The sequence below is a fragment of the Suncus etruscus genome, chromosome X, assembly GCF_024139225.1.
Source record: "Suncus etruscus isolate mSunEtr1 chromosome X, mSunEtr1.pri.cur, whole genome shotgun sequence".
Classification (NCBI taxonomy): domain Eukaryota; kingdom Metazoa; phylum Chordata; class Mammalia; order Eulipotyphla; family Soricidae; genus Suncus; species Suncus etruscus.
The window spans coordinates 46,992,430-47,008,149 of NC_064868.1; the positions used below are offsets into that span (position 1 = coordinate 46,992,430).

Sequence of the window (15,720 nt, forward strand, 5' to 3'; positions counted from 1 at the left end):
AATACCTTTGCCCTTATGGTCAAAGACTTCTCTAGCCTTCCCAAGACCCCTTCTAGGAATGGGAAGGTCTTGCAGGTAATGATACATGTAAATCTGCTCCCCAAGATACTTCTAAGGAATGGGAGGGTCTTGCACGTAGTTGCACGTAAATCCAGGGTGTGACAACACATCCCAAAAAACCTGGATACACATTCTTCTCCAATGTACATAGGACATTCTCCAGGATAGACCACATGCTGGCACATAAAACATACCTCCATAATATCAAGAGGATAGTAATTTAGCAGGCTTCCTTTACTTACCACAAGGCTCTGAAATTATATGTGAATTTAAAGGGACACAGAAGAAAAATGTTAACATTTGGAAATTAAACAGCCTCATACTGAATAACCAGTGGGTCCAAGATGAAATCAAAGAGGAAATGAAAACTTTCATGGAAACAAATGATAATAAAGACACAAACTATCGGAACCTATGGGACACAGCAAAAGCGGTACTGAGAGGAAAATACAGCTTTGCAAGAACACATCAGGATGGAAGAAGGGGCATACCTGAATAGCTTAATAACGCAGATCATAGAATTAGAAAGTGCTCAACAAAGGGAACCAAAAATAGAGAGACAGAAGGAAGTAACAAAGCTGACAGCAGAAATCAATTAAGTGGAAACCCAAAAAACAATCTGAAAGATCAACAAAAGCAGAAGTTGGTTCCTCAATAAAATAAATAATATTGATAGACCATTAGCAAAACTAACAAAGAAAGAGAGAGAAACTTGTTAAATTGTATTAGAAATGTAAAAGGGGAGATTACTACTAATATTGCAGAGATTCAAAGGGTAATCAGAAACTACTTTGAAAAACTCTATGCCACTAAAAATGAGAATCTAGAATAAATGGATAAATTCTTGGACTCATAACCTTCCATGGTTGAATAAAGAGGATGTAGCATAACTAAACACCCCATCACTATTGAAGAAATTAAAATGATAATGAAATGTCTATGCAAAAATAAAAGTGTAGGCCCAGATGGATTAACTAATGAATTCTTTCAAACTTTTCAAGAGAAACTACAACCAATCCTGGCAAGACTCTGTCATAAAATTAAAAAATGGGAACACTTCCAATTAGCTTTTATGAAGCCAGCATCACTTTGATACCTAAACAAGACAAAGATGCTTCCGCAAAAGAAAATAACAGTCCAATATCCCTAAGGAACACAGATGCAAAGATCCTCAACAAAATCCTGACAATAGGGATTCAATGCTGCATCAAGAAGATCATTCATTATGATCAAGTAGGACTCATCTCAGGAATGCAAGGATAATTTAACATCCATAAATTTATCAACATAGTACACAACATCAACAACTAGAAAAATAAAAATCACAAGATCATATCAATAGACGCAGAGAAAGCATTTGATAAGGTCCAACACCCATTCTTGATCAAAACTCTCAGCAAGATGGGAATGAAAGGAACCTTTCTCAATATAGTTAAGGCAATCTACTACAATCCATTGGCAAATATTATCCTCAATGGAGAAAATAAAAAAGCCTTTCCTCTAAATTCTGGTACAAGACAAGGCTGTCCTCTCTCACCACTCCTATTCAACTTAGTACTGGATGTACTTGCTATAGCGATTAGGCAAGAAAAATATGTCAAGGGAATCCAGTAAGAAAGGAAGAAGTCAAGCTCTCACTGTTTGCAGGTGACATGATACTCTACTTACAAAACTCTGAAGACTCTACCAAAAAGCTTCTAGAACAATAGACTCATATAGCAAGGTGGCAGGCTACAAAATTAACACACAAAAATCAATGGCCTTTTTATACACCAATAATAATAGGGAAGAAATGGACATTCAGAAACCAAGCCCATTCACATTAGTGCCACACAAACTCAAATATCTTGGAGTCAACCTGACTAAAGATGTGAGGGATCTATACAAAGAAAAATATAAAACTCTGCTCCAAGAAATTAGAGAGGACACGCAGAAATGGAAGCACATAGACTGCTTATGGATTGGCAGGATTAACATCATTAAAATGGCTATACTCCCCACTGAATTGTACAGATTTAATTTGATCCCTCTAAAGATATCTATGACATTCTCCAAGGAAGTGGATCAAGCACTTTTGAAATTCATTTGGAACAATAAACACCCTTGAATAGCTAAAGCAATCATTGGTAAAAGAATATGGGAGGTATTACTTTCCCAAATTTTAAACTGCATTACAAAGCAATAGTTATCAAAACATCATGGTATTCGAATGAAGACAGATCCTCAGATCAGTGGAATAGGCTTCAATACTCAGGTTCGATACCCCTGCATCCTATATGGTCCCCCAAGCCAGGAGCAATTTCTGAGCTCATAGCTAGGAGTAATCCCTGAGCATCACCAGGTGTGGTCCAAAAAGCAAAAAAAAGAAATGTGTATGTGTACCTGCTAACCAACCATTTTCCACTTCTCCTTTTTATAGTTTTGTTGCTACTTCATTTAATTTTCAAAGAAAGAAAGAAAGAAAGAAAGAAAGAAAGAAAGAAAGAAAGAAAGAAAGAAAGAAAGAAAGAAAGAAAGAAAGAAAGAAAGAAAGAAAGAAAGAAAGAAAGAAAGAAAGAAAGAAAGAAAGAAAGAAAGAAAGAAAGAAAGAAGAAAGAGAGAGAAAGAAAGAAAGAAAGAAAGAAAGAAAGAAAGAAAGAAAGAAAGAAAGAAAGAAAGAAAGAAAGAAAGAAAGAAAGAAAGAAAGAAGAAAGAGAGAGAAAGAAAGAAAGAAAGAAAGAAAGAAAGAAAGAAAGAAAGAAAGAAAGAAAGAAAGAAAGAAAGAAAGAAAGAAAGAGAGAAAGAAAGAGAGAAAGAAAGAAAGAAAGAAAGAAAGAAAGAAAGAAAGAAAGAAAGAAGAAAGAGAGAGAGAAAGAAAGAAAGAAAGAAAGAAAGAACGAACGACAGAAAGAAAGTAAGAAAGAAAGAACGAAAGAACAAAAGAAAGAAAGAAGAAAGAAAGAAAGAGAGAAAGAAAGAAAGAAGAGAAAGAACGAACGACAGAAAGAAAGTAAGAAAGAAAGAACGAAAGAACAAAAGAAAGAAAGAAGAAAGAAAGAAAGAGAGAGAAAGAAGAAAGAAATAAAGAAAGAGAGAAAGAAAGAAAGAAAGAAAGAAAGAAAAAGAAGGCAGGAAGGAAGGCAGGAAGGAAGGCAGGAAGGAAGGAAGAAAGAAAGAAAGATAGAAAGAAAGAAAGAAAGAAAGAAAGAAAGAAAGAAAGAAAGAAAGAAGAGAAAGAAAGAAAGAAAGAAAGAAAGAAGAAAGAAAGAAAGAAAGAAAGAAAGAAAAGAAAGAAAGAAAGAAAGAAAGAAAGAAAGAAAGAAAGAAAGAAAGAAAAGAAAGAAAGAAAGAAAGAAAGAAAGAAAGAAAGAAAGAAAGAAAGAAAGAAAGAAAGAAAGAAAGAAAGAAAGAAAGAAAGAAAGAAAGAAGAAAGAGAAAGATAGAAACATAGAAAGAAGAAAGAAAGAAAGAAAGAAAGAAAGAAAGAAAGAAAGAAAGAAAGAAAGAGAAAGGAAAAAAGAATAAAAGAAAATTTATTATCCCAATAATTTAAAAAAGCTTAAATCAGTAAGTTAACTTCTTTAGTAAAATATTTTTAGTAACCAAGGTATAATTATGTAGAATTAACTTAATCTTCATTTATTTCCCTTTATTTTCTATATGAGAAAATCTCTATAATTGATGTCAACTGTAGTAACAGAAATTTCTAGATACCACTATTTCTCCCTCAATCATGCATATAGCAATCCTTGGGGGAAACTGGAGCTTCTCTTCTGTGTTGTCAGTAATGATCTATGATCTCGAGAGTTCAACCATCAGTAGGGAATAATAAGTAAACAAACACAGAATGATTCCCATCTATAGTCAATAACTATATGGCATCAGTGACATCAAAGTAATTATATACCCCCCTATGTTTTACTTGCTTAAGATTACTTGATTAAGATTAAGATATATCTTAAAGTTTTACAACCCTTGAAGTGAATCACTGGAATGTTCTCTCTTTTCAGAGAACTAAAATTGATATATTATATACAAAGACAAGAATATTTTAAGTGATTTTAATTTAATCTAGTATATCTACCAAAAATATGTATTTATCTCTATGTATACCCACTAGCCAACCATTTTCTACTTCTCAGTTTTATAGTTTTGTTGCTACTTCATTTAATTTTCAAAGTTAAAAACTATTTGTACATCACTTTGCATAATAACTGAGTGCTGAGGAGATACGGTGATATTTATGCTATTCCTTCATAACAATAGTGCAAATCACAGTGCCCAAAAGGAAACTTAAAAGGAAGAGAAAGAGAGAGAAGCAAAATGTCTGTCCAAGAGGCAGGCAGGAGGAGTGTGTGTGGGAACTGGGAACATTGGTGGTTTGAAATGTGCACTAGTAAAGGACCGTGTATATTGTGTGACTAAAAAAATCATAAACAAAATAGAATGCCTGTCTTGAAGGTAGGCAAGAGTGGGGAAGGAAGGATATGGAGGGCATTGGTAGTAGGAATGTTGCCTGTTGAAGGGGAGTGTTCTTTTTTATAACTAAAACCCAACTACAAACCTGTTTGGAATCATGGTACTTAAATAGAGATTATAAAAAAATAAAATATATCAATAGCAAGTAAAAAAAGCAGTGCTGCATGACAGTTCTTCCTACATTACTATAAAAAATAGGAAAAGGAATAGTTGTCAAGATCCTCTACTAGTTTTTATTCTTTACACATATATGCATGCACATACACATTTTTTCTACCTCCATTCCCTAGTCATCTACATGGTGTTCATCAATACCCATTGATCCCTATACTCTTTATCCATTTAGTCTCACACTGACTTCACATTTTGAGTTAAAACAGCATTACTGCAGTCAGTGTGTTTGAAAATATATTTCCTGAGAAAATATATTTCTCCCTTGTTTCCTTAGTGAACTTGGTATTGTGTGTGTGTGTGTGTGTGTGGTTTTTTGTTTTTGGGCCACACCCAGTGATGCTCAGGGGATACTCCTGGATCTGCGCTCAGAAATCGCTCCTGGCATGGGAGAACATATGGATGCTGGAGAATCAAACCGCAGTCCATCCTAGGTCAACCGTATGCAAGTCAAATGCCCTACTGCCACCGCTCTGGCCCATTTGTTATCTTGCATTGCTAGATTAAGCAATTGCTAGATAAAAGACACTCCATAAATGCCTAAAGAATAAATTAGCATATTTATTCTTTGTCGGTAAATTTCTGAATTTGAATACCTCAGACCACTAATAATAATTTCCTAGACAATGACTAGTTGCTTTTAAGGGCATAAAAACTGCTAGGAATGACTGAAGATACAACATTTTGTGTGCTAAGTGTGACATTGGTATTTGAATTTCACTTAATTTTATCCTACTCTGGTTCCAATTTGAATATTATATTTGATTATATTTGCCGATGGCATATTTTAAAATCCCTAATATAAACATAAGAAAGACAAGGGACAGCCCCTTTATGGTAGCATACTTATCATAGAAGACAGCAAATTTATTAATGTTTGACCACTACCAGTGAGTTTTCTAGCAGATTCATGGATTTTTCTGATTTACTATTGTTTAGGGTCAAGAAAACAGAACTAGGAATCTGCCTACTTTACTTGCCCCTCCAAATGTGAGTTTCCATAATATTTAAGGGGATTTTATGATATTTTCATCTACATTTATATTAATGCTTAATTTACAGTTATAGATAAATCCAAGGTTGTGGCTCTGTGGTAGAGCATACTCCTCACATATGTAGGACATGTGTTCAATCCCTGGCCCAAAAGAAATAAAAGTAATATAAGGTATCTAAGTGTATTTTCAATGCACCAGTAATATAATATGGTATTGTTTCTTTTTGCATAGGCACATTAAAATTGAAAAATTTTATATACGGAAAGAAGTTCTTACCTAGTTGGAATAAGAACCCATAAATTATATAGTGCAGGGGCGCCTTCCTCCCTGAACATTAGTCATGGTCACTTGACTTAGGCTTTGATCAATCAGACATTGACTATCCTAAACATTATATCCAAACATTGAAACTGGCAGTTTCCTGCACCAACATCAGGAATGAAACTCCTCCTGGGGGAAGCTCTAATACCACTCTGACACCAACGTGTGCCAAGGTAGGTTCATATGACACCCTGACGATGAGAAAACAACTACTCAATCTAAGGCAGGGATCTCAAACTCGCGGACCACGGGCCGTTTGCGGCCCTCCGGACAACATTTTGTGGCCCTGCCCTAGAGGAATCTTTTTTTGTTTTGTTTTGTTTTAGTTGTTTGGGTCACACCCCCAAATGCTCAAGGCTTACTACTGACTTTGCACTCAAGGATCACCCTGACTTTGCCTCCTGTATCCCCCAGGTAAATTGAGTTTGAGACCCCTGATCTAAGGGCAGGTTACCCTACCTCACCACCTTATGGTGAGATGAAATTAGAAGATTCTCTGTCCTAAGATTTGTGAAAAAGCCAAGATGTTTACATACAGAAGACTGACTATGAGAAACACAATTGAACAGAATTTCTCCTGGGACCATATTGAAATACATTAGGGTAGGACAACTAACACACCTGGAGTCTGTATTCAGTCTTATGACCATATGCTATATGGGTGGAGGCACCCTGTGTCTCTTAGGCCAAGGAAATTTCCTTTCTAATTTCCCAATGTTTGCAAAAAAAATCTTACTAACTTGTCCCCCTATTTTTGTTTTTGTTTCTTCTTGTTTTTATTTCTCTATATTTTCCAACATTTTTGTTTGTTTTAGGGCCACACCTGGTGATGCTCTTGGCTCTGAGCTCAGAAATCATTCCTGGCAGGGGAACATATAGGATGCAGGGAATTAAACACAAATTGGTCCTGGGTTGGCAGCATGCAAGCCAAATGCCCTACCACTGTGCTATTCATTCCAGCCATGGCTTTTGTTTCTTCTTTTAATTTTATTTATATTTTCTAGATAGGGAATGCTGCCTTTTACATAGAACCTTAGAACTCGAATAATTTTGCTCTGCCTCATATTTCTATATCTTCCTACAAATAGGAAAAATAATAAAAAAAAGTGGATGGGACTCAGGGGCCAAGTGGTCTCAAGAGCATTGAATTAAGAAAAATCACATCTAAATACCCAAGCCATAGTCAATGACAATAGAATCAAGAGACCCAAATTATAACAAGCTAAACACAAAATGGACCTGCTACATTTCAGGGGGATAATGGGGAAGTAATGGGTGCATGCTGGGAACTATGGTGGAGGGAGTTCAAAACTTGTGGTTCTAATGTCTCTAATTCACTGTCACTATATGCCTGAAATATAACTGTAATTCACAATGATCTCAATAAAAATTTTAAAAAGATATTTAAGTGTATTTTCAATTAGAGAAAATACGAATAGCAAATACTTCTATATCTGAAAGCAACTCCAAAAATTATATAAAGTATCTCAAAAATTTTGCAGTTTTACTACAATATTCAGCATCAGAGAACACATTTCTCTAGAAGCTTCACTAAAAGTTTTAGTACATGTATAAGATTGACATGGTTCTCTGGTACACCAATTAATTAAAGAACTGCATTGCAGTCCCACTAAGAACATTCATTTTCATACTTTAAGCTTCACAATGTTCACTCATTATCAACTATAAGTTATCTGGGGGGAAGTAGGAAAATTTGCAAGAAAATGCATTCAAAAGCTATAGAATTATCCTAACAAATTATATTAGCACCAACAATTGAAGGATAAAATCTTACTACTAGATATGAGTTATAATGAGTTGTTACAAAACATGTTATAGACTCAAATGTCTGTAGAGATCTTCAGGCAATCAAAATATATTAGTCATATATCTTTCTTTAACTCCACTTTCTACCTTCTGCTTTCTTTCTCTGCCAGTATCCTGTGGCTCCAAAGCCCTTTAACTTTCAACTATGTTTGGTCAACTGGGAGCATCTTCAGAAGAGCAGAAAGAAAATTAGTTCAATTTATTTATGCCCTGAATATTTCCATGAAATGTTGATTCTAGATAGCTGCACCCCACACTTACTTTTTCTGGGTGACAGACTGGAAAATCTAATACTCATGGAGCCTTCCTGATTTCAGAAAACATCCCCTTCTCTCAAATGTTAAAGCCTATTAATGATAGTGACTTGGTTGCTACTTTATGGTTCCCTTACACCAATTTAAAAATAAATCATCATCAAATGATTCTATCTCTTTTTTTCATTCTGTCAATCCTTTCTGTTGGAGTTATGATAAGAAAGGTATCTCTGAAGTATATGTACAAGTACACAATTAAACGAGGTGACAATCACAGAATTGGTGTGGACATGGAAGCTAAGGTCTTAGTAATGAGGTGCTGGTGGTGACCTGTGTTAATTCCTGGCGGTGAGCAACAGGAGAGGCTAGTCACACTTATTTTAATTTATAATTTACTGCCTTTATGGGCTCATAGGCATAGGGAAGAAAGACTGTAGGAATTGAAAACTTGGGGAAAAAAAGCCTGCTATCTCATTTCGTCTTAATGTATTATTTTTAGCACTCCCAGTGGTGCTCAGTCTTTGCTCCTCACTCTGCACTTAAAAATAACTTTTGGCACAGTTCAGGGGACAGACCCATTATTTGCCTCATGTAAGACCAATGACTGCCTGCTATCGCTCAGATCCCATCACATCAAGGGATTCTTGATGTTATTTTAGAGCTTGTAAAGTTTCTCATTGGCCAACCTCTCCATGAGGATTAGTTCTAGAGAGCTTGATAATGGCTTTCTTTAAAGTTTAACGCTTTATAGAGAAAAGAAAAGCAATAAGAAATTTTAGAAAAATGAGGATTGAATTTAAAAACTTGGGAAATTTTCCCCTGTTTTTAAAATGAAGAAATGTCATGTTTACTGATATTGTAACTTGTTTTTAATGATATTAAATTAAGACTTCAAATGATCATGAGTCAAATTGCTACTCCAGATAAGATGATTTTATGCCATACAAATCACTTATTATAAAAGATCTTCAGTAAAATGAAAGAATAAAGGTCTTTCTTAACTATGTTGGCTGCACTGAAACAGAAATTGAGTTATCGGTGATTGTTTAAATTATTTCTATAAAATCACTGTGATATAAAGAGTTCAAAATTTGTTAATGGCTGAATTGTAGTCATACAATGTTCCAACATCCACCCCTTCACTATTGTTTATTTACCACCACTAATATCCCCAGTTTTACTCCCATACATCTCTCCCAACTGCCTCCATCTAAGACACTTTTCCTCTCTCTTTATATCTCTCCTTTTTTTCCTATTAGGCACCGTGGTTTGCAATACTGTTACTGAATAGGTGTCATACATATCACTTCGTCTCTTTTCAGGACATGGTTCTAATAGAATAATCATTACCATCTATTATAGTCATAGTGGTCCCTAACTGCAACAGTGACTTTTTTAAACTGGGGCTGAATAATTAGTGACTTTGGAATAGACCAGAAGAACATTCAGTTTATAATAGAATGCTTATCTTCCTATTTAGTCATTCTAGCATTTGAATCCAGGAATTAGATGCCTGCTTCATATATATGCCATGTCTGGTGGGAAGCAAAAACATTTCCTGGTAGGAATTTCTGAAATAGTACACAACATGGTTGATATATGTATATATATATAATCTTAGATTTCACTGATCCATGTATTCAATATTTGTTTGTACAAATATTTTACATAATTGCTAATTGGAAAAATAAAAGATTGGATTTTTTATCATGACATGGGTATCTAGATATTTTAGGTAAGGCCCCAAATTCTACTACCTATCTCTTGTACTTGAGAAGTTTTCCACTTCATTGTCAGACTTGTATTCTCACTGTCATGACTTTGGTGATAGGGATGTCATAGGGGATGAAGGAATAAATGATGGCTAATATATATAGAATTGAAATCTTACTTTTTGAACCTGGGAAGATGGAGAGTCCAAATAAACTAGTTAGGTTTCTGCTGAAAAATTTTAACAAATGATTACAAACATTGATGACTTATAAAAAAATTTCTGGCTCAGGGAACTGAATATTAGCTGTAGCTCAGCAGAATTCAGTTCCAAACTTCAACTTGGGTTCAGCTTGACACCACATTCTTATTCATTTTATTATAAGGAGGTACTGGGAGAATGTTCCTGTGGCAGGATGATGTAAGAAGCACACAAACAGAGTTAAAGGAAATGTATAATACTTTTTAATATCTCAGGTGGAGACACAGAGAGATAATAGAATATGTAAGATGCTTCTCTTGCATGAAGTTTATGTGTGTTTAAACAATATTATTCCTCGAACACTGTCATGAGTGTTCCTTAACTCAGAGTATCCCTGAACTCAGAACCAGGAGTAATCACTGAGCACAGCCATGTGTAGTCCAAACCACCCAAAAGAAGATTTGAGCTGAGAACTGTAACCCTTTTATTTCTACCTAGATTCTACTGGCAAGTCATTCTATCAAGACCAAAGCAATAGGTCAAGCTACTCTGAGATAAACTGTAAACTCATTTGGAAAGCCGTGTAAATAGATATTATAAGAAAGAAATTGGGGCTGGAGTGAGAGCACAGCTGGTAGGATGCTTACCTTGCATGCAGAAAACCCAGGTTTGATTCCTGACATCCTATATGGTCCCCTGAGTCTGCTAGGAGCACAGAACCAGGAGTAACCCCTGAGTACCACCAAGTGTGGTCCCAAAACAAAACAAATAAAAGGGTGAGGAACACAGGGTTTAAAAAGATAGCACAAGAAGGCACTTGGCTTGGATGTAGGTGGCTCCCTTAAATACTTAAATACTTGGCACCCATTATTGTTCCTTAGAGACTATTAGGAGTGACTTTTTTTTTTTTTTTTTTTTTTTTTTTTTTTTTTTTTTTTTTTTCTTTTTTTTTTTTTTTTTAATATGTGTCCCACCATTTTTTTTTTTTTTTTTGGTGCCTTTACTGTACCTCCTCATTCTATACAGTCAGTGTAAAGCACACAGCCTGTGGTAAGAATTGGGAGGCCTTATCTTATCTTTTATTTATTTTATTTTTTTTTTTCTTTTTCTTCAGGGCAAATTAAAGTTGTTTTTTTTTTGTTTGTTTGTTTGTTTTGTTTTGTTTTTGTTTTTTTTTAAAATAAGAATTCATTTAAAGGACAAAATTAATTAACATAATGAGGCAAACCAACACAACACGATATAACAACACAACATAACATATAATATAATTGCTATAATAATAATACATATAAGTCAAAAAAAGCCTCCGACCAAAAAAAAAAAAAAAAAAAAAAAAAAAAAAAACCACAATTTTTTTTTTTTTTCATAATGGCTTACATATCTTTCACTATAATATTCCGGATACCTATTCACATTGAATCAGGGGAATACCCATCACCTAATATGTCCTCTTCCCAATCAAAAATCAAATATGCTGAAAATAGGCAAAGTCCTTTCTAGAAGCTTCCAACCTCAGTTTGAGAGAGGATGTGAAAAAAGTAATTAAAATACCACAACAATACCAAAAAAAATATCAAATTAAATAACCGATAAGCACTACAGCAATAAAGGCAAACACCACACAGTAGTCTCGGTTCTGAAATCCAATCATACTCAAGTACAAAAAGAAAGAAAAAGACTAAACAAAATAAAATAAAATAATATTGGAGACATCAACCGTAATCTCCACACCAAAATAAAGATGTCAATGTTCTAGGTGTTTCAGAAAAGTGCTACCATTCTGTGTTTTTCTTTTGTCCTCTGACTTACTTCGTTTAACATAACATGATCTAGGTCCATCCACGTTGCTGCAAAGTCTGTGATTGTATCATTTCTAACTGCCATGTAATATTCCATTGTATATATGTACCACATCTTAATGATCCATTCATCTGTTGTTGGGCATCGAGGTTGTTTCCAAGATTTGGCTATTATACTGAGTGCTGCAATAAATAGTGGGGTGCATACGTATTTTGGAATGAATGTCCTTCCATCTTGGGGATATATGCCTAGAAGAGCAATTGCTGGGTCAAATGGCAGCTCAATTCTGAGTTCTTTGAGCACTCTCCAGACTTTTCTCCATAGATGTTGGACCAAGGGGCATTCCCACCAGCAATGAATGAGAGTTCCCTTCATACCACATCCTCTCCAACAAAGGTTGTTCCCAGTATTTTTGATGTGAGCCAACCTCACTGGTGTGAGGTGGTATCTCATTGTTGTCTTGATTTGGATCTCCCTGATGATGAGTGAAGGTGAGCATGTTTTCATGTATTTGTTGGCCATCCTTCTCTCTTCCTCAGAGAAATGTCTATTCATTTCGTCTCCCCATTTTTTTATGGCTTCGTTTGGTTTTGAAGGGCTCAGGTTTCTGAGCGCTTTGTATGTTCTAGATATCAGCCCTTTATCTGATATATCAGGTGAAAAAATTTTTTCCCATTCTGTTAGCTGTCTTCTTGCTTTAAGTAGGGTTTCTTTTGACATGCAGAAGCTTTTTAGTTTAATATAGTCCCATTTGTTTATAGTTGATGCTAACGTTCTTGCCATTGGTGCTCCATTCTCAAAGACCCTTTTGATATAAAGGTCTTCGAGTGTTCTGCCTATTTTATTCTCGATAAACTTTATAGATTCAGGTCTGATTTCCAGATCTTTGATCCATTTTGAGTTGACTTTTGTATAAGGAGTGAGATATGGGTCGATTTTCACTTTCGTGCATATGAGTTTCCAGTTGTACCAACACCATTTGTTGAATAGGCTTTCTTTGTTCCATTTCATATTCTTGCCTCTTTTATCAAATATTAATTGGCTATATATCTGGGGGTTTATGTCTGGGAATTCTGTTCTAATCCACTGGTCTGAGGTCCTGTCTCTGTTCCAGTACCATGCTGTTTTTAATACTATAGCTTTATAGTATAGTTTCAAGTTAGGTAAGGAGATGCCTCCCAACTTCTCATTTTTCAGAATGTGTTTAGCTATCCTGGGTCTTTTATGGTTCCAAATGAATTTTATAATTGATTGTTCTATTTCTTTAAAAAATTGTGTCTGGATTTGGATAGGAATTGCATTAAATCTATATAGCAGTTTGGGCAAAATAGTCATTTTGACTATGTTAATTCTACCTATCCATGAGGATGGGATGTTCTTCCATTTCTTTAGATCGTCTTCAATTTCTTTCTGAAGTGTTTTGAAGTTTCCCTGGTATAGATCTTTCACTTCTCTTGTAAGATTGATTCCTAGGTATTTGATATTTTTTGATACTATCTTAAATGGAATTGTATTTTTAATCTCTCTCTCCTCAACTTCATTGTTTGTATATAAAAACGCTACTGTCTTTTGTGTATTGACTTTGTATCCAGCCACTTTACTGTATTGGTTGATTGTTTCTAGGAGTTTTTCTGTGGATTCTTTAGGGTTTTTGATGTATATCATCATATCATCAGCAAAAAGAGCTAGCTTGTGTTCCTCTTTCCCTACTTGAATTCCTTTGATTCCCTTCTCTTGTCGGATTGCTATTGCTAAGACTTCTAAGGTTATATTGAATAAGAGTGGAGAGAGTGGACAGCCTTGCCTAGTTCCTGACCTTAGTGGGAATGCCTCTAGTTTCTCACCATTAAGTATAATGTTGGCTGTAGGCTTTTCATAAATAGCTGTAACTATCTTAAGGAAGGTGCCTTCTAACCCTATTTTGCTAAGTGTCTTTAACATGAACGGATGTTGGATTTTGTCAAACGCCTTCTCTGCATCGATTGATATGATCATGTGGTTTTTGTCCTTCATATTGTTGATGTGGTGTATAATGTTAATTGATTTGCGTATGTTGAACCAACCTTGCATTCCTGGGATGAATCCCACTTGATCGTGATGTATGATTTTTTTGATGAGGTGTTGGATTCGGTTTGCTAAGATTTTGTTAAGTATCTTTGCATCAATGTTCATTAGTGAGATTGGTCTGTAGTTTTCTTTTTTGGTGGTGTCTTTGCCTTCTTTAGGAATAAGTGTGATATTAGCCTCATAAAAGGAGTTGGGGAGGATTCCTGTTTTTTCTATGGTTTTGAAAAGTCTATGGAACAGTGGTAATAAGTCTTCTTGAAATGTTTGATAGAATTCACCTGTAAATCCATCTGGGCCTGGGCATTTATTCTTAGGGAGTCTTTTAATTACGTCTTCAATTTCCTCTGAAGTGATTGGACTGTTTAGAGTCTCTAGGTCTTCCTTTTCCAGTCTTGGAAGAGGGTGTTTGTCCAAGAATCTGTCAATTTCTGGTGGGTTCTCTAGCCTAATTGAATATAGTTGTTCATAATATGATCTCATGATACGTTGTATTTCTTGGGGTTCTGTTGTAATCTCTCCCCTTTCATTCGTGATCCTAGTGATTTGGGTGTTTTCCCTCTTTTTTTTGGTAAGTTTTGCCAATGGTTTGTCTATCTTATTTATTTTTTCGAAAAACCAACTCCTGGTCTCATTGATTTTTTGTATTGTTTTCTTAGTCTCTATGTTGTTTATTTCTGCTCTGGTTTTTATGATTTCTTGCCTTCTGGTTGTGGTTGGATTTCTCTGTTGCTGTTGTTCCAATTCTTTGAGGTGATCTTTTAAACTGTTAGTTTTGTTATTTTCCTGTTTCTTAACATAGGCCTGTAATGCTATAAGTTTCCCCCTAAGTACTGCTTTTGCTGTATCCCATAAATTCTGACATGTTGTCTCTTCATTGTCATTCGTCTCAAGGAATCTTTTTATTTCCTCCTTGAGTTGTTCTTTGATCCAGCTGTTGTTAAGCAGTATGTTGTTCAATCTCCATGTATTAGTTTTCCTCCATTGCTTCTTTTTAGCATCAATTATAAGTTCTGTTGCATAGTGATCTGAAAGGGTACTTCTAATGATCCTTACCTTTGTGATCTTATATAGGTTGGCTTTGTATCCTAAGACATGGTCTATTCTGGAGAAAGTTCCATGTGGGTTTGAGAAGAATGTGTATTCTACTTTCTGGGGATGGAGGGCTCTATATAAGTCTATTAGCCCTAATTCTTCTAATTTTTCATTTAGAGCTCTTATTTCTTTACTATTTTTCTGTTTGGAGGATCTGTCCAGTGGTATTAGTGGAGTGTTGAGGTCTCCTACTATTATCACAATTCCCTTCATGTGTTTCTCTAGGTTTGTCAGTAGTTGCCTCACATATTTTGGTGAATTTACATTAGGTGCATAGATATTGACCAGGGTTAGCATTTCTTGATCTAATGTTCCCCTGATCAGTAAGTAGTGCCCCTCCTTGTCTCTGATCACTTTCTTGAGGTTGAATACAATTTGGTCCGATATAAGAATGGCTGTCCCTGCTCTTTTTTGTTTTCCATTGGCCTGAATAATTACTTTCCATCCTTTAATTCTAAGCCTGTGCTTATCCTGTAACTGTAGATGTGTTTCCTGCAGACAGCAGAAGTCCGGTTTATTTTTCCTAACCCAGTTCTCTACTATGTGTCTTTTAATTGGAGAGTTTAGTCCATTAACATTTAGGGAAATTATTGATAGAGAGGACTGTTGTGCAGTTGTATTGTGTGGAGTGGTTGTTGTTACAATCGGGGGTTTGGATCTTGTAATTCGTCTCTAAGTAAGTCGCTTAGGATCGGCTTAGTTTGCACAAATAGTTCAAGTTCGTTCATATTTGTGAATGTTTTTAGTCTACCCTCCCATA

General features: G+C 35.1%; 1 pseudogene; it reads right to left on the reverse strand.

Annotated features, from left to right (window-relative positions):
* Positions 1 to 10,959: 10,959 nt before the first annotated feature.
* On the reverse strand, positions 10,960 to 11,065 carry LOC125999896 (uncharacterized; annotated as a pseudogene).
* Positions 11,066 to 15,720: the final 4,655 nt, after the last annotated feature.